The sequence below is a fragment of the Homalodisca vitripennis genome, unplaced genomic scaffold (assembly GCF_021130785.1).
Source record: "Homalodisca vitripennis isolate AUS2020 unplaced genomic scaffold, UT_GWSS_2.1 ScUCBcl_1568;HRSCAF=5355, whole genome shotgun sequence".
Classification (NCBI taxonomy): domain Eukaryota; kingdom Metazoa; phylum Arthropoda; class Insecta; order Hemiptera; family Cicadellidae; genus Homalodisca; species Homalodisca vitripennis.
The window spans coordinates 48,734-69,430 of record NW_025777691.1 but is presented as its reverse complement, the minus strand read 5'-3'; the positions used below and the strand labels follow the sequence as shown (position 1 = coordinate 69,430).

At 32.5% G+C, this 20,697-nt stretch overlaps 1 pseudogene; it reads left to right on the top strand.

The window, feature by feature from the left end:
- Positions 1-2,841: 2,841 nt before the first annotated feature.
- LOC124371534 overlaps positions 2,842-20,697 on the top strand; it is a 50,779-nt pseudogene continuing 32,923 nt past the window's right edge.

The following is a 20,697-nucleotide window of genomic DNA, read 5'->3' as shown; positions in this document are numbered from 1 at the left end:
GAGGTTTATATACAGCACATAACAAAAGTTTCCAACCCATGGATATTTCTATAATAATAAATTCTGGCTTTTTACAATAGACAGGATTAGACGTTTTTATTAATTTGCAATTTAACAACACATTTTTTAAGTAAATGGCCAGACCGCCACCTTCCTTTTCTTTCCTGTCATGCCTTACCATATTGTAACCATTAATATCATATGGTGGAGATGGTATTTCTGGTTTTAAAAACGTTTCTGAAGCAACGATGATATCAAAAAGGCTGTCTTCAAATAAATTAAAAAATGATTCCTTATGCACCCTCAAATTTTCAACATTTATATGCGCTACTCTCAAAAACCCCCTAGACTGATCAAATTTATCTCTTAGATCAGGTATTCCATCAACTCTTAACTTACTGGTAATCATGTTATCGACCATGATAACTAGAAAAAATTACTCAAAACAAACCAAAAATCATTCCCAATTGACAACAAACATATGCACTCTAGCATCATACATACAAGAAAACTAAACTTAAAACAACGCAACACAAAAATGATTCCAGCACTGTAACTAAACGAATGTCATTCAAACTTACCGAGGTCCTTCTCACTGTCGATGATGACAAAGCGCTCTCCTTCAGTTTTTCTCATGAAGATCCGGCCATTCTTAACCCACAGGAAGGTGAACTGTTTTTCTCTCTTGATGACGCGCGCCGCATTTAGAAGTTTCCTCCTAGCTGGCGTTAGGCTTTCATTCACGTAGACTGGTGTTACCTCGCCGTCCATGAAACCCAAGTCCCGTGAGTTCAAGTTCCTCTTCTGTCTTCTTTTAGCCAGAAACTCCAACATGTCCATCTTCCGCGTGAACTTCACAACTATACCTCCAGATCTTCCAGCTTCGCCAGTCGCAATTTTATATCGGTAGAAGTTGTCAATCATTGTCGGATCAAAATTGAAATTAATTACTGTTGAAATTTTTTCAACTACACTGATCAAATTTTCGCCTTTTTTGCAGGTACTCCGTGTATTTCTACAACCTTGTCTCTCAGAGTTTGTTCCAAGTTGTTTACTCGATCGGATAATTCTATTATATTCTTTTTTAAGTTAGTGTTTTCTTGGAGTAACAATTCCATATCTTTCACAACGGCATTTACTTTTTTATTTACCTCTTCGATCTTTTTACCGTTGTCCACAATTCATTCCGAATACGTCTCCAATTGCCGACGAAAATCACAGTTTGCCTCTTTTATCTCTTGCCTAAAGGCCCGCAACTCATTCATAATGTCAACAACAGAGGTGGCTTGCGATACGAAGACTGTGTCCTTGCCCTTATCAGTTGTATCGATAGCGAGGCTCAGCCCGGCGCGGCCACCACGCACACACACGCGACAGATCCAAGTCCGCTTCGCCTTGACGTAATCGTCTTTTGCCAAGACAGGTTCTGTGCACTTCAAATGAAACATGTTTTCGCATTTAACACACTGAATTTTAAATGCATTGTGAGCGAAACCTTTCTTGCATTTTCCACACAGCTTCTTGTTTGGTCTAGTGTTAGATTCTGAATCGTTTTTTGATTCACTGAACTTAGGCGTGGATTTAACTACGGTGGGTGTTAGCGGTGTTTCATCGCTTCTTAAACTCTTGTTCGCCTCACATGTAGCACATTTCCTATTAGTGGCAGTGGATTCAATGTACTCGAAATCAGCTTTAGTAACATTAAATAAACACTTAACATGAAAGTCACCTGAACACTGGAAACACTTCAAAAAGTCTTCAGTTGTAGCAATTTCATCATTACACTTGAAACAAAACATTTTAGTAGATATATGGGATATTATTAATATGTGCAAAACAAAAATGAACAAATAAAATTGCGTTAAAATCTTTAAATGGCGACTGTAAATAATAAATCGAAAGAAAACGTAATTAATTCTAATCAGGTAAGCGTAACAGTAAGAGTGGAGCAAACGGAGCTGTCACCACAAACGTCCTCGCGCACCGGCTGTCTCGCCGCAACGCGGTCTGAGGAGTTTGAATACAAAAAACGTTAACCAATTATTTCCTAATACCATTTGCTATAAGTAATAATATTTGCTATAAGTACCAATCACCGTGTATACTTAGACCAGCTTCTACTAATTGTCACCTCTACAGCGGCATTACCACTTTCAATACGTTACTGAAAACAGAAATATGTGAAATATATCTGAAGTTTTGTATTGCATGCTTTGTAAATTCCGTGTAATATAAAATAAGCGACCTGTTTAACGATAGAAGTGTCTTTAATTGTGTATAAGTGTATGAGAATGTCAAATTCAATGTGTAAGGGACCTGCTGTCGCTAGTGTTAAGTCTATTCATCTTTATTAAAATCACGAAGAAATGTCATTTATTATAATGAACAGTATCCTGAAGAATGATACCTAATTATTGAACCGCAACAAGAGCTTACTTCAATTCTAGAAAATACACTAATTGAGTTTGCCTTTTAGCACTATATTCCGTTATATTATAAAAATGTTGCTGTAATACATTTTTAAACTTTACTTAAAATACTTTTTTATATAAATTATGAATGTCTCCATAATGTTCCGCCGCCCCCAGAAATTTGTTACTTTAAACTTTTAAATGTTACTATAGCATAAATGCCAGTCCTGTATGCCAGTTATGGTGTATGCGTAACCATAACATGAAAAAATAAAAACTTTATTTGTCAAAGTTTTAAGAAACGAATTACAATTTTTAAATATAGTATCTTCTTGGCAGTTTAAGGGGACTTTGGCTTCTGGTTGGTTACATGTTGTCGTTCCTGGAGAACGGATAAAAAACAGATTATGATTATATGATTATTGTTAGGCTACTGGCTACTCCTTCCTTACCAAAAGACTGTTGTTAAGAGGGAGATTGGAGACTGAGTACACCGGGGTAGTTAACCGACAGAAAGTTAACCTTATAATCAGTTCTTTTTCCTATTTCCTGCACAGTCAGGACAACCTGATCCTTAATTCACAGTAAGTACTTCTTAAACTTCATACACAAACTATTCACAAATTTAAAATTTAATTATGAAATTGTTTTCAATAATAATTTTATTCTTTGTCTTTAGGAATGAGATATACTACTGATACTTAAAAGGATATTAATAACATTCAGAAGACTAGTACAGTAAAAGTATTTGGAATTAGTTTAACTTTGATTGTCTTTTAATTTTATTTTTTTCTTAATTTCATAAAGTAATTTTATATTTTTTCATCTAAGTTAAACATTAAACCCTTGCATCTGGCCACAAAATATTTGGATATAGACTAGGTGTAGCCTTTTACCTTTAATAAATTAATCAATAATCTGATACCTCTTATCTATATTAAATATAAAAGTGTTTAATTTATTAAAGTTATCAAACATCAATTCCGATTAAAAGGACCATTTTTTTAATCCTTGCCCATGTCAACTAACAATTTAACTATTTTTAGGTAAACAACAATATTAGTCTTGTTAGTTGTCAATTTTTTGTATCAAACTCACCCTCTTATAATATAACTTGCATTTTGCCAACATAATGATTTGATTTATGCATCCCATTGGATCGGAAAAAAAAATTAGCCAGCCATTACATGTAGTATTTTGGCTAGACTTTAATAAGCGGCCTACATTCGTCATTCGATTGTTTTGATCAAATGCTTCGATTCTTTAGTTAGAATAATTCGATATTCCAATAAATTAAATTTAACACAGCCTATGTTTTTAAATTATTAATTAATAACGTTTAATGAAAACAATAAACAACAATCAGTACCTTTCCGAGAATTTGAACAACGTGAAAATGGCGATTAATATGAGGAAATTGTGTGAGATATCATTACAAAGTGACGATATTTGTTTTAACTTAAGTGGCTGCAAGATGTGGGTTTGGCTCCTGGAAACCCATCTTGTGAAATCTGCAAAACAGCCATTCTTTTATAACAGACACCTCAGTGTTAAAAAATGAAATAAATTTAAAGTTAGTTTTTAAGACTTATTTATGTTGTAAAATACTTTAATTTACCAAATTCAAAGAAAATAGTTTAATAGAAGATGTATATTTATTTTGGTACTTTGGGATTATACCGACCACACCCAGACATGAATCGTTATTTCACATTTCGTTTCTACTGATTACTAGATTAGCGTAGAAACAATATTTCGTCAATATAAAACAGGAATTGTCTTATCGCAAACCCCTCCCCATCCTCAGACAGAGGTCAAAGTCGAGCGTCTAGTAGATAACGTGATTGCAGAGTCTCGCCGCCCGTTCAGCTGGTGCATCGCTTTGTTGTACTTCCGTGTTTTACCTCTACATTTTCTCCAAACACAAAAATTCAACAAAAAAACAAACATTTACCAAACTAAACTCTTTATTAAAAAAACACTAAAAACTTGTTTTTATTCTTGATCACATTCCGCCACCCAAAATGCGAGTGCCTCCGCCATCAGCGCGGGCTTTGGCAGCACCTTTGGTGCTGCCCCGCGCTGATGTCGACGGAAAGAAAAACATCCCTCGAGATAGTAACCTATCACTAAAATATCAAATTCTAGAGGGGCTAATCAGAAATATAAATTGAATTGTAATGGAAAGGCAATTATGTACCAGTGCAAATCACGTGATGCCGCGCGGGCCTGCCGTAATCAGGATTCTCGAGAAAGATAAGATAACAGCGACAACAATAACGATCACAATACCTGGAAATGCTTGTAAGTTTGTAATTTTTGTAATTGAAGAGTTGTTTTTTTCGTTCTATCATGTTTGTTTCTAGAAATTTCTATTTTTGTGTTCTTCATACTAGTGTGGTCGGTATAATCCCAAAGTACCTTTATTTTTATTCTAGGTTAAAGTTGTCTGTTGATGAGACAGTCCTACTAATAACAATAATCTAGTTTTTTAAAAACGGCTGATTTTACCTAGTGTATAAGTGTTTCTCAGATTTTGAGGCTAGAGAGAGCAAGCTTGGACATTTTACATAAACTTGAGCTGAATTTAAATAAACTTGGTAAGTAAAACAAGTCCTTATTTTTCCAAATAATTCTGACGTATGTCACAGTGTCACATACGTAACAAGAAACATGAACAAGTTTTAAACTGCATCTCATCTAGAATTTTGACATGGATAACATTTTGTAAAAGTAAGGTCAAGTTAATGATTGTTAATATGATATTTTTTTATTTTATTTTAAATATTATTCTTTGGCAAGTAAACTGTGTTACGTATGTGACACATCAAAATGTTACGTATGTGACACATTAAGTTATGATACAAAAACTGTCAATTTGAAGAATAATTAACTTAGGAAGTTAGTTAACCAGAGCCTATCTACCAAGTTAATCTATTTATTTGTTTATTTTAAAGCCTCCCCAGACTGATTTATGTACAAAAAGTAAAAGGTTGGCATAATGATAAAGTTTATAGTTTTGCTTGTGTTAGTGATGATTTGAAGCATTGTAAATTAACTCTGTTTGGACATTTATAAAAGTTCTTGTAAAAGAAATTAATCAAATAGCTCCAGAAGTAAAACATTTACATATATTTTCTAATAACTGTGCCGGCCAATTTAAAAGCCGGTACACTATGTCAAATATTTGTTTTGCAGAGGAAGACTTTGGTATTGCAATGAACTGGAATTCTTTTGCTTCCAGCCATGGGAAGGGGGCTGTAGATGGTATCGGAGGGATGGTTAAAGAGGATTGTATGGAGAGCAGTAAAGGGTCGGAAAGCTTTTTGTTAATACCCCAGAAGATTTCTACAGAGTGACATTGGAAAAAATGCAAAGAAATTCGGCTATTGTTTTTCAAAGGAAGAAATAAATCATAATAGAAAACATCTTGAGGAAAGATGGGGTAAAATTCATCAAAATAACTGGTATTCAAGCAATGCACCACTTTCAAGCATATAGTGATCACAAGATACTGATTAGCAGGACATCAAAATCACTCATGCTTAAAGTTGACATTAAGAATGAAGAATATGATTCTACAAAACTGTCAACCCGACGACGGCTACACTATGAAGATGCTTACAGTGATGAATCTGATGATAATAAGTATGAGAGTACTGGAAAATGCACAGATGGAGACAGATGAAGAGCCCATTATCAAACACTGATAGAAATGTCCAACACCCCAAATCCTGGTGACTTTGTATTAGTGAAATTATTAAGTAATAAAATGAAAGAATTTCGCTACGTAGCAGTTTGCCAGAGCAAAGTAAATGAAGATATTGTAGTCACTTTCTTGAGAAAGTATGGGGAGGATACTACACTGTTTAAAATTGATGAAAATGATGAAAGGCTCGTGGCTACTAAAGACATTATTCGGGTGTTTGGAACAACCTAAAATTAAAACCGTTGAGTTTGTGTACTTTATCAGTTTCCAAAAACTGTACACGTAAAAGAAGTGTGGACCTATGTTCTGTTAGTTTTACTTAGAACAAAAGTGTACCCAACTTATTTAAAAATTAATATTGTAGAAATAGTTATAAGGAACCTTAATATACAGTATATGTGAATTTAGTACCTAAGTTTTTATTGTAACGTTTTCTATGTGTGAATTGATAACAGTTACCTATTTTGTTGGTTCAGTTCAGTTGTAAGGATATCACTTTTACATAGAATAAGTTGTTATTTTTATCATAAATAGTGTTCTTTGGTACTCTAGTTATACTTTTCACATACGTAACAAACAACCTGTCACATACGTAACAACAAATCACAATTTTTAACAAGTATTCAAAACATGTTGGTACATTGATTAATTAAGAGTTGTACGTAAATATTAATTAGGAATGCAATTAATTTTATTTTAAATTTTATTGAAGGAAAAAATTAACAGAATTTTACCATTATGTACCTAACACTCTAAGGATGAGTGCCTTTCATGTCACAAACGTAACAGCCATAAAAACATGTATTGCTTGGAAAAATAATAAAAATTTTTGTGCCCAATTTTGTATACTTTTTAATTAAATCACCTTCTAATACACTGAACTGTGATAAATGTATTTATATAATTTTACTTTATTTATATTTCACCCATAAATGTGTCTAAGTGTCACATACGTAACAAAAGAATGGCTGAATAGTGAAATGAAGACTCGTGTCAGAGGTGCAAACATAATGGTGTTTAGATGCCAAAAAAGAGGTGAAAATGCTCATTCTGTCACGAAAAACGCTTTTAACCAACACTTTCTTTGAAGGTTCTAAGTTTGGCATGAGAAATATAGTTACTCTCATATACTATTTCTCTATGAACCAGACAAACTGACTTTTTGATGTTAAAATGCAGTGATGAAAAGTAAAATGTGTCGAGCAAAACTATTTGTGACTGGCTTTCTTTCTGTAGAGAAGTATGTTTTATTTGGCTAGATGATAAGTTTGACAGGGAGAAAAAGTTAGGTGGCCCTGGGGTTGTAGTAGAAGTTTATGAATGTGAAATAGACAAAAGAAAGTATAACCGTGGGAGATTAGTTGAAGGAATTTGGGTTTTAGGATTAATAGAAACTGTATCTGAAGGGAATAAAAGAGGGCATCGATACAGACTTTAGATCTGACCTGACAAAAAGAGAGATGTGGAAACTCTGATACCTTTGATATTAAAACATGTGAAACCAGAAACCATAATAGTCATAGACTTATGGAAGTCTTACTTTCATTTAACTAATCATGGATTTGTACATTTTACTGTAAACCATTCTGAAAACTTCATTGATCCATTGACCAGTGCAAATAACCAAACTATTGAAAGTTCTGTGGCAAGAAAGTAAAAAGAAGTTTAAGAAGTGGAATACCTGCAGACTGTCTAGTGGACCATTTCTGTGAATTTTTGTACTGCAGGGAAGTACGTCTGTCTGGGGAGAATCCTTTCATTCATTTTATAAAAGTGGTTTCTCACTGCTATCCAGGAAAATAAATATGTATTGTAAAGTTGATCTAATATGTTTTGTTATGTTTTATATTACTGTTAAATTTAAAAGTCGTATTTCTTTTGGTTGATGAATTATAATTCTTGTTGCTTATCCCGACAAGAAAATACTGTATTGTAAAGATGATCTGATATGTTTTAAAAAGTGTTATGATTTGTGTTATTGTTAAATTTAAAAGTCGTATTATTTTTTTGGGTAATGAATTATAATTGTTGCTTATCTCGGCAAAAGTAAATACTGTATATTGTCAAGATTATGTAATATGTTAAAAACAGTTTTATGTTAATGCTACATATAGTTTATTAAAAGTTGTACCAGTCGTACTATTCTTGTGGCTAATGAATTATAATTCTTGTTGCTTATAATTAACAATGATATCGAATTACAACTATATAATATCGAAGTTTATAATATATTGTAGCGTTTGATCTAAACAATCGTATGACGAGTGTAGGCCGCTTATTAAAGTGTACCAGTATTTTGATTCTGTTAGTGAGTGTGATGTAAGAAATTGGTAATTGCTAATAGAGAAGGAGAAACATTTATAGTTTTTCTGTTCACTATCTTGCTTTGCACTGTGTAAGTTGTGACTATGAACCACAAGTTGTAAAAACTTTGTGTTTATAAATGAGTTTTTATTGTAAGTACCCATTGAAACTTTAATAAACTGCCTTATTGCCAGGGATAATACTTGTACTACTTAAAAAAATGTTACCTATGCCAAGATGGCTATAACATAAAAGCTTGAGTGGAGTACGATAAGCGGATTTTTTATATTGAGATCATCAAACGGTATTTAATTACTATACCCATCGATATATTCAATCAATAGTAATTAATTTAAACTATAACTAAAATCATCTGCACCAACCGTACACACATTTTCATATTCTAAACACAATTTGTTGTGTTAGTAACTTCTTTTAAATCAAATAAGATAGGTAGTCATATTTAGAAAACTATGCAAAATAACACTAACAGATAATTTACTGTGACTTTCTCAGTTTCAAGATGTTTGTTACGTTTTCTTTATTATTTAAATTACATTTTTCAAGTCACCTGACTTAATGTTTAGTTTGATTAATTGTGTTGGGTTTTTTAATTATTTATGACAATACATAATTGTTTATACTATTTCTATTAATTTGAAACTTGTGACTAATTTAATATTTTATATACGTTGATATTGGTTGATAGTTCTGTTATTCGATATTTAAAGTATTGATGATTGTAATAAGTGATATAAACACCGGGTCCACTTATGGTAATTTGCCCTAAAGCTTTACTACGCCATTAAAGAAATGCTATCCTGTAGTATTGATAGCTTACAATTTACAATTATCTCATTAAGATAAGTCTCATTTCAAATCAAACCTATTAAAAAAATAATTTTTGACCTTGTGATCTCTCAGATTTTGGTGATATTTTTGAATGTAAGTTGTTAAAATGTAAAATTTTACATTTTTCTGCCTTCAGGTTTTTGAGTGGCTTTTAAAAACACCCACAAAAGGCAGTTTTTAGTCATGTATCAGTATTTTCACCATAGCTAAAAAACTATTAAAGCTAAAGAGCTCAATATTATGGTATTATTTTCCTTTTGAAATGCTCTATAATTTTATATATCACATGTCTATGTTTTTTTATTTGGTATTTTATTAAATTCTCCCAAAAACGGTTCTTACGAAACCAGTGTGTACTCCAGTAACAAAATAATTGTTTAAATTTGAACCTTTTTATGTCCCATTCTGAAATTTGGCATATATGTAGTTAGTTATAATCTAAATAACATAATTTTTTTTTCAAAAAACTTGAAGGGGATGTATTGTTGGTTTTTCAAAAAAAGAAAAACCGTTGTTTTTCCGTTGTTGTTTTGTTTTAGGGAAAATTCAACGCTTTTTTGTGAATTTTTAAAAGCCTGTAACTCAAAAATCTAAAAGCAGAAAAATGTAAAATTTTGCAATTTAAGATTCAAGATTCAAGATCTTTATTGGTCATTAAATAACATTTTCAGTTACAATAGGCTTCGTCATGAAAAAACATTTCACATAAGAACTAATTTACTTACTACTTATTTAGTTACATTAACCAGATGTATTTTGTAACAGATCAAACATGTTGCACTTCATGTACACGTCAACAGAATAAAAAACTTTTGTCTTAAGCTAAGTTGAAATCCTTAATTTTAAACTTATTAATCGGTAGTTCTCTTATAGCTAATGGTAGTTTATTTAATAATCTAGTTTGTTGGGAATTGTAACTATTATAAGTCCGAGTTAGTCTTACTTGAGGAACTACAAGATTATATCGAAACCTAGTGTTGTAATCATGTACTAACTCATGAGAGATAAATGTGTTGATATTTTCTCTAACAAACACTACATTCTGATATATATAAATACAAGCGAGTCATTATTTTAAAATTACAAAAAGACTATCTGCAGGACTCTTGATTAAAAAGATCCGCCATTAACCTGATTGCCTTTTTTTGCCACAAGAAAACTTTTTTGGAGGCACCAGAGTTGCCCCATAGACGGGTACCATAACAAAGGTGGGTACTTTGGGATTATACCGACCACACCAGTATGAAGAACACAAAAATAGAAATTTATAGAAACAAACATGATAGAAACGAAAAAACAACTCTTCAATTACAAAATTACAAACTTACAAGCATTTCCAGGTATTGTGATCGGTATTGTTGTCGCTGTTATCTTATCTTTCTCGAGAATCCTGATTACGGCAGGCCGCGCGGCATCACGTGATTTGCACGGTACATCATTGCCTTTCCATTACAATTCAATTTATATTTCTGATTAGCCCCTCTAGAATTTGATATTTTACTGATAGGTTACTATCTCGAGGGATGTTTTTCTTTCGTCGACATCAGCGCGGGGCAGCACCGAAGGTGCTGTCGAAGCCCGCGCTGATGGCCGGAGGCACTCGCATTTTGGGTGGCGGAATGTGATCAAGAATAAAAACAAGTTTTGAGTGTTTTTTTAATAAAAAGTTTAGTTTGGTAAATGTTTGTTTTTGTTGAATTTTTGTGTTTGGAGAAATGTAGAGGTAAAACACGGAAGTACAACAAAGCGATGCACCAGCTGAACGGGCGGCGAGACTCTGCAATCACGTTATCTACTAGAACGCTCGACTTTGACCTCTGTCTGAGGATGGGGAGGTGTTTGCGATAAGACAATTCCTGTTTTATATTGACGAAATATTGTTCTACGCTAATCTAGTAATCAGTAGAAACGAAATGTGAAATAACGATTCATGTCTGGGTGTGGTCGGTATAATCCCAAAGTACCCAAAGGTGTATATGAAATAGTCCAAAGTAGGTCATTAACAATGCTTCAAAATTAACACAGTACTTTAGTTTACGTAGGAGAAAGATACTAGATTAACTAGTCTTGGTAGGTACAACTTTCATATAAAAAAATTCACCAAAATCTGAAAGATCACAAGGTCCAAAAAATTTGTTATAGATTGTTTTTACAACAGAAAAATTCTAGTCGTTAAATCAGGATGCATTAGTTATTATTTATATATAATTCCTATAATGAACTGGATTAGAAATAGGTTTAACATAAGTTTATTATTTTTCAGATACAATGGCCATCAATACCATTCTATTGGATTTGTCAGTTGATGCTTTGAAAATAATAGAGAAAACGGCATTACTGTTAACAATACAGGAGGTATTATCAAAGTTTATTCCAGACTTGAAAGAGACTAACTCAATGAGCTTTGGAGGGGGAGGTTTCTTGTGTACCTATACAGCTGCAAGAGATAGCTTTATAACAGTCCGAGGTTTTCCTCAAGGTCTTGTATCTATCAATGTAGAATACTACCGGGAGGATGGAGACGAGTCCTTACTCCCATTTGAGGTAAGCCTTCTCATTCTCACGATTGTATTAATATATGGGTTCTTTTACGCTATTTTAAAAGAGATATGGATTGGGATGGAATAAAATCGGTAAATTATATTGATAAATAACAAAGCTGTTGTAAGCCGTCATACAACACTAGAATTTGAAAAGCGTGATCACACAAAAGTAAACTTAAACTCTCCAGACCGGTCTCAACTCTATTTTTTAATCGTTGGTTCCCAATTCAAGTGGTTCCTGTACGAGTTTTATTTGAAAATTGTAATATTCTTGATCTTAACTTCCAAGGATTTGTTATGGGACTATAAACATTTTCCTGTCCAGAAAACATGCACTTAAACCTGTGTTTGTTCTGGAATGTCATAGTAACAAGAGCTTGAGTTTTTATTTATTTAAGGTGGAGGGAAGGGTGGAAGGAAGAGGAGGGATGGAGATGAGAGAGGGCGAGGAGAGAGGGAAAGGAGAGAGGGGGAGGGAGAGAGAGAACGTGGTACAGCATTTGAAACAAAACAAAACAGGATGGTGATCATGTCAGGGGAGGTTGCTTTGATCTTACCCTTTTGCTCTTGATCTCGGTCATAGTTTGTGTTGAAATTCATGGCTGAGGGTTTTTCTACTGTTACGGTTTGTTTAGGTTTCCTTGTTAGGCTAATTATTCTTTTTTAGTATTGGTGGCTGAAGTGTAGCTAGAGTATGAATTCCAAAAGAAACTATTTTATAGCAGTGTCTGGTATCTGACACTGTCTTAGATTTGACTCCTGGAATCTGGAGTCATGTTCGTCTGAAGAGATCCAAAAAAAGTCAGCAACGAAAACGCTCAAAACGAGACATTTATATTGTTTTAGACATCAGAGACACCTATAGATATATGAAATGGTAGTCTCATTGTCTTAATAGGTATACAATTGAGTGTACTACGATGTGATAGACACGATCTCTAAGCACAGTGGAGCAACCGAGTTTTCAACACATAACGTAGCTATGGTAAGAAAAATTGACAAAGCTAAAGGGTTCATTCAATTGAAATTTTAGTTTAGCTTCAGTTTACCTCCCTTTTATGTTATTCTTTTTATCTTTTTTGAGGTTTTGCACTTCCAACTCAAATTTATTATATTTCCAACGCAACATTATAGTTTGCTATTTTGCCCCAATAAACAATATATTATATAGACCTACACATGATTTTTTAATAAGTTTTGATTCAAAACAGTACAGTTTTCTAAATTATAAGTAATAGATATTTTTATTGAACATTTAAAACGAAAATCAACATCAATAATACTTACATTATGAGTTAGTTGTCATTCATATATAAAGATCATACATAATACAGTAAAGTACATGTTTTGGCTTCCTAATCCTTGTTTGCTTTTATCATACTATTTCCTCGGTCTAGTCTAGGAATTATATCAGTATTGTACCTAAGCAGAACGTATACCTCATCAGTAAGAAATGGATGCAATGTCCCCTCGACAATTTTCTGTTGTGTGTTAAATTGTGTTTAATGTTTCGTGTATTGCTTTGTGATTCCACTTGCTGTAATCACAGACTCACTGCGCTTGCTTGTTTCCTAGAATCGTTACAGAGTGAATGTTTGTTGGATCATGCTAATGGCCAGACCCTCCCTTATTAATTCCTACAGCCACTATAAATAGGCCTTCCCACAATGTTCAAAGAAACCAAATTCAATACCTTACGTGTATACATTCCCAATTAAGTTAATTAAATAAAATCCAGAACAAATTAATTGGTTTGCCTTGTTGCCACGATTTTGAAATAAGAAATGTAACTTTTGATATGTTTTCACTATATATGTACACAAACTGAGAGTAGGGGTTAAATTAATGAATCGTATGATTGTGTTGTCATAATTCAATGATTAAACATAAAGTTGATTACATTTAACAGGCTCTTTCAATTAATATTTCGTTACTATATAGACCAAGATGGGATTTTTTAACTGCTCTGTAAAGACCAGTGGGGCATAGCCCGGAAGGAGTTTAGAAATAAGAATAGGCCTATATTCATCCCAGGGACCCTAAGTATGTCCATGTAAAATTTCAGTACAATTGGTTGAACAGTTGATGCGTGAAAGCAAAACAAACAAAGGCACTCTCGCATTTATAATATTATTAAGATGAACACAGGTTTTTGATAGAAACATTCACAGTCACAGTGTTAATATCTTATCAACCAGTTAGAGGAAGTACAATACTACTTGATTGTAGTAATAATGCTTTTGACGTCTTCCTCACAAACATTTCCTAGAAAACTGAAAAGAATGGGAATTTTGCTGAAAAATATAGTTAAACAATCATTTAATGGCTATAAAACAGGTTAAGGACAGGTTGAAATGAGACAAACAAATCAAGGTCAAACAAAACATACACAAGTCCCAGTAAAAAAGTCATGTGAGGAGTGTCGCAAGGATCAGTGTTGAAACCTCTTTATCATTTCCACAAATAACTTTCCTAGATCTGTTGAAATTACAGTGATGCTATTAAGTATGCTAATGACACAGTGCTGTGCTGAGCAGGAAACAATCTGAACAACTAAAAATAATCTCATAGGTAGCCTTGAGTACTATGCCTTCAATATTGCCATAGACACTTCCTGGTTGTTCATGAAGTAAAAAATCGTAGCAATTTCTCCTTGAGAAGCATGGTGAGACAACTGGAAGACTATCTGTCTTTAAGGAAATCATTGACTCCCTCTGCAGTAAGTTCAGTGTGGTCAATAAGCTCAGTTTGTTTGTAATATGTAGGAAGACATGGCAATACCACTAGTTGGCGATGGAAATCACTCCTCCAATATGGAATTTAAGAGTTCTGATCTTATAGTAAAGAGCAATTAGAACTCTTTAACATTTTTCATTCTAGAGAAACGTGTAGGGGAGCTTTTAGAGATTTGAAAATCGCAACTGTAAGCTACCTGTAAATCCTGGACACATTAAGGCTACAGAAACAACAAGGAATGGTGCCCAGTTTCACAATTACAACTTTTATCTTAACTGCTGCCACCTTTTACACCACCTTAGTTTACATCAACTGGAATAAGCTCAGCTACAACAAATATTATTTGGAATAATGTACCAGGAAGCTGTGGGTTGGCAAAAATACATTTTCACAAACATCTGAAGATCTGGCTCCAGAATTGTCTATTTTACACTAGTAACATTTTTCAATTGGAGAAATCATCACGAAAACAAGGAAAACCACACATTACATATAATTCAACAAATTCTATTTCATTGCCCTCTTTGTAAATTCTCTCTACCTTTTCTCTTTCTTGTTTTAAGCATTGCTATTTATGACTGTATTATAGGTCTGTAATGGTCATGTCAATGAAAAAAATTACTGAGAAAATGTATTTTTTATTACTTTTGTTTTGAAAACATTTTTTATATTCAATTTACATAATATTTCATTGATATTGACTGTAAACATGCATTGTCTATGGTATTTCTATTCCAGTGTCACAAATTAAGTTCCAAATATGTTTATTAAAGGGGCAATGCTAGGATTAAGTTGTCCTACCTATCGTTATAGATACCAATTATGAGATTCAAAATATGAGGACTGAGAAACCCACATGAATAGTAATAGTATATGAACATAGTTTAAAACTCCTTTATGTTGCTAAATCCTACCGTAACCTCAGATGTGGTACTAGGAATGGATTGGTGGTGTATTGTCCAATATAAAAGTGTCTACACGAACCAATGTATTTTGACACGGACTCATCAACGATGTCAGGAGGTGTTAAGATACTGCATTTTTTTACCATTGGGTTGTCTTGTGTTTTTTCTGTTTTTCATCAAATTGTTATCCTTTAAATTATTTTGGAGGTACTATGGATGCTGGGATTTTATTCAAAAATGATATGAACATTCTGTGGATCACAGGCAAATGGAAGAAAATTATAGCTAGTGGCCATGGTTTCCTAGATAGTTTGGAATATGACCGGAGGTTTCAATAGGCCACGGAAAGACAAGGGACTTTGTCACAATCAGCTGATTGATTACAAAGAGTGGAGGCTTCTAGAGTGAGGAATAAGGTGTAAGGATCTCCAGAAGTTGGACAAATGAGCCTAGCATGAAACTGCTAGAATTTCAGTTAATTTATAGAACATAGCTAAAACTTCATTGATATTTATTTGTGATTTGTTCTGTGAGGAAACAATACACAATATGTTTTTAATGTTGTACCTCTAAGGAATTTATTATTATTTAACTTATCATTATTATTGTAAATATACTACCTATACTATACTATACTAATACTAATATACTATATTGCAATAGTTTAAAGTTATAGAAGATAAACAGTAAGCTTTGTTTACCTTGACACAGAAAGGGTATTGTTATTACAAGATATTCACACAAAATTTCAACTCATCAGGGAAGTATTCTTAATGACAAAACCAAGCAGAAGTTTACAATTGTGTAGTAATTGTACAATAATGGTAACTTCTTTTCCTGTTACACAATTTCTCAGTAAAGGTTTAGCAACTTTTTCTATTACATACTTTTTAAGATCTAATATGACGGTTGCTCTAAACCGGTATGAATTATTGTCTGTTTTATTGGGATGTTGTTAATGTATGTATGCGTTTGTATGTATATAATCATCATAATCATAAATCTTTATTACATATTCATTGAGAACAGTAATGAGTCAATCTTAACCTAATCATTTTTGTTTGTCATTAAGTGAAATTATACATTAAAAAGAACAATAATTAAAGAATTCAACAAAATTAGGTCAATTTAAACTAATCAAGTTCATTGCTGCCAGATTCAAACTCCTCCAGACTGTAGAAGGGGCGTTTCAGCAGCCACTTGTAGACGCTCTTCCTTAGTTAATGGTTAGTGTGTGCCTTGACTTCATCTGGGAGAATGTTCCAGTATTTTTCACCTATGTAGGATGGTTGTTTCTCATAGATGTTTAGCCGATGGACAGGCAAAGCATAATTGTTGGCTCTTCTTGTTGCAAAGTTGTGGGTGTCAGCTCCTCTTGCCAGCTTTTAATTACTTGCATAGGTAACTGCCTCCACGATAAACAGTCCGACTACCGTAAGGATGTTAAGATTTCTAAATGAGTTCCTGCAGGAATCCTGTGGTCCAAGATTGCAGAGAATACGTATAGCCTTCTTCTGGAGTACCAAAACTCTTTTAAGATTTCCTTTGGAGGAGCTTCCCCAAACAGCCAGACCATATCGCAGATGGCTCTCAAACAGAGCATAGTATGCTATTTTAGCCGTGTTGGCATGGGTCACCTGCTTAAGTCTTCTCAAGACATATATTGAAGAGCTTAATTTTATGCAAAGTTGGTCGACATGAGAGTTCCATGACAGTTTATCATCTATGATTACTCCAAGGTATTTAGCCTATATATATACATATATACATATATATATATATATATATATATATATATATATATATATATACATATATACGTCTAAATTTGAAATCAACATATGGAACAATTGTTTAGTTCATGTCATCTGTATTTATTATTATTACTTATTCACTGTTTATTTACTTTCGTTTGTACTGTTTTCTTTTATATTTTTATATTTTATACAATTTTTGCAACTGAAGACGGTTTTCACCGAAATATAGTGCCAATGTTTTAAAAAACACTTTGTTTTAATTGTAAAGTAATTTACTACAAATAATATATATATATATATATATATACATATATATATATATATATATATATATATATACATATATATATATATATATATATATATATATATATATATATTGTTAGGAATATTATGTTAATTATGCCATTCATCTTTACACCCATGTGAAAGTGAGTAACTATAATTCTGAATCTCTTCATTAATGTTATTTTGTGTAACTATTATCAAATCAACTTTACTCATTATTTTGTTGTACACTGTATGTTATTGTGTGATGCTGGTCTTATTGGTAGAGTGCGGAGCTAAAATCAGCAGTAACTCAACATACAGTGAATCTGTAAATAGACTAAATCAGCAGCCACCTTCACTTGCTGATTTGTTATATATATCTCGCTTGCTATTATTCCTTGATTCTGTGTGTGTGATATTGGCCATGTTGGTAGAGCGCAAAGACCAATTCAGAATCAACTTGACACAGGCTATCTCTAACAGGTCTAAATTAGCGACCATTTTTCACTGGTTGGCGTATTGCATATTGTACCCTATCAACAAAAATTCTGTGTTCCAATTTATTAAAACATTCTATGACTTTTGACTATGGTGTTGTTTTACTATTATTAGTAACTGAAAGAATTTTTTTAAATTTACACAGACAATCTAATTGTATCAAGCAAGGTTAAAATTTAATATTAAGTTGTATTATATAGTTTTATACAAAATTACATAATCAGCTGTATTAGTGAGAAACAACATAACTAAACTTTAAAACCTGCCCTCTCAACTTATTCAGTTCTAAATTGTACCAAAATTTTGATAAACATTTGCTTTCTCCAATTGCATATCAAGACAAGTAATTTAGTTCTTAGCAATCAGAAGAAGCGATGGAAAGCTTTCTTATCTTATCTGTTTCAAATTAATTGAATCATATTAGATAGGCTATAAGCTATTAGTAATTGATATAAGTTTTGTATAATTCATTTGGTGAACCTTTTGAATCTTTTTCATTGCCTTCCCGTCCTCAAATTTGTGATAGTATTGTACAAGCTACCCCTTAGTTGTACAGGGTAACCAAATACAGACATATATTTACTAATGATATTTGTCTCATATAATGTGATTTACTAATTTAAACCGACGTGTAATATTTATGTATTCACTATAACATCTTCATTTATATTTAGTTTTTTATAAATGAAAAGAATTGTTTGGTTTGACATTAATAGCAAAACTTTTAAACCCAATATTTTACTTGTAGAACAAAATAGATCAAAGCAGGTAGTCTCAGTTAATGTTTATTAATTCAATATAATTAGTATTATTGCGTTTCCTTTTTTAGGTAATCAAGGATGTTTTATTATATGGTATTATAATTACCATATATTATATAGATTTATGTGAAAAGGGTTTTTACATTTTCTTAAGCTAAATTAAATTGTAAATATATACTAATGTCAGGTTTTTAATTTTGAATTAACGCATAAATAATTTTGGGGACAATTTTTTATCAATAACATAATCTATGTATGTATCAGTTTATGCAATTTTAAATTAAAAGTCATTTATACTAATTATATATTTAGTCAAATTTTTTAAAGAAGACTTTTATATAATATATATATATATATATATATATATATATATATATATATATATAAAGAGGCAACAACACTGGATCCTTTTTGGAATCATGGAGTCAAACAACAACAGAGTTGTTGTAGAACTTTGTGCCACACAAGCACATAACACGAAATTGGTGGAGCCTCTACTGTTGAATTTTTGAGAGGTTTCTTTACCCTGCTGCTTTTGTGACGACAATATAGCCTGAAGACGTTGAACTTTGTAATTGTAAAGGTTATATTGACAGAAGCATAAGTTTTGTGAATAGATGTACCGAGTTCTGTATGTCGTAAATTTATAAACATTATTTTATGAATTTTCTACTATTGGACTAAATTTAGTTTTCTATTTATATTTCAATAATACACTTTTGTTGTTACAGTAAAACATGTCATGGTTTGTCTCCCTAGATAGAGAAAGTCAGGATCTTCTCTCGGAACAAAATGTATAGATACTAGGGTTTGGAAGTTAACCACAAACTAACTAGTTGAGCTACAATAACGGGAGTTACATGAAAATTTATCTTGTTCATTTCTGCGTGTAGACAAATAAAGCAAATAATTTACAAACAATAACTTCCAGTTTTTATGTTTGTAACACCGAAAAAGGTACCGGTTTTTGGTGTTTTTCAACCAACTGCAACATTGGATATTCATAACTCTGAAACTTGTGATTCTATTAACACCTTAGCTGCCATGTTAGGCCAACTCACACAACACCCATGGTCGACATAGCTAGTCGGGTGAAGTTATCCGACAGCAGCTGGTAGCCATTTTCTTTTGCTTCCCACTTGTGCTGCACTCTGACAAAACTCGATAAAACGATTTAAACTTGAAAGAGTAGGACATTTAAAAAGAAGACTTTGTCTTTTATGTTAAAGTGTTTTTCAGTTGAATAAACTGAGATTGAAAGATCGGACATTAGCAATGGAATTTATCAGGCCACTTTACCAACAGGTCATAGATATTACATATAAACTGGGTCATGTTATAGGGTAATACACAAAGTAACACTGTCTTTTTTTCAAGAGGTTTTTTGGTAAACATTTGCGTTTTTCAAAGTACGAAGAGCAGGTGTACTTCTATCTCATCTTTCCACTTAGTGACAACTCTGCTTTCATTGTTTTTTAAACACACCATTTCATCCTTAAATTTTTTTTTTCAAGAGGTTTTTTGGTAAACATTTGCGCTTCTCAAAGTACCAACGATGTGTGTTTGATTTGACAACATCAGATTGGCAAGTTCAACAGAGGTGTAATAATTTTCATCATATAGGTATGACCTGTGATATGAACTGTTTATCATAAGCTCCTTTACCACTTTGGTGCCAACAAAGTTGTCTTTGGTATTTCTAACAGTACCTTTCCCTATGTATATTTTTACTGAATATATGTACCCATATTTATCACACAACTTGAATATTTAGATGCTGTACTTGTGTGCTTTTCCAGGAATGTATTTCTGTACTTATTTTGAAGCAATATGGTGGACTATATTTTCCTACTGTTGAGATGAATTTGGAATGAATGATTCCTCGTACAAGTCATCTCATTACACCACCTGCGTGCATTATTGTGGCCCACAGCCTTTTATTATTTCATTT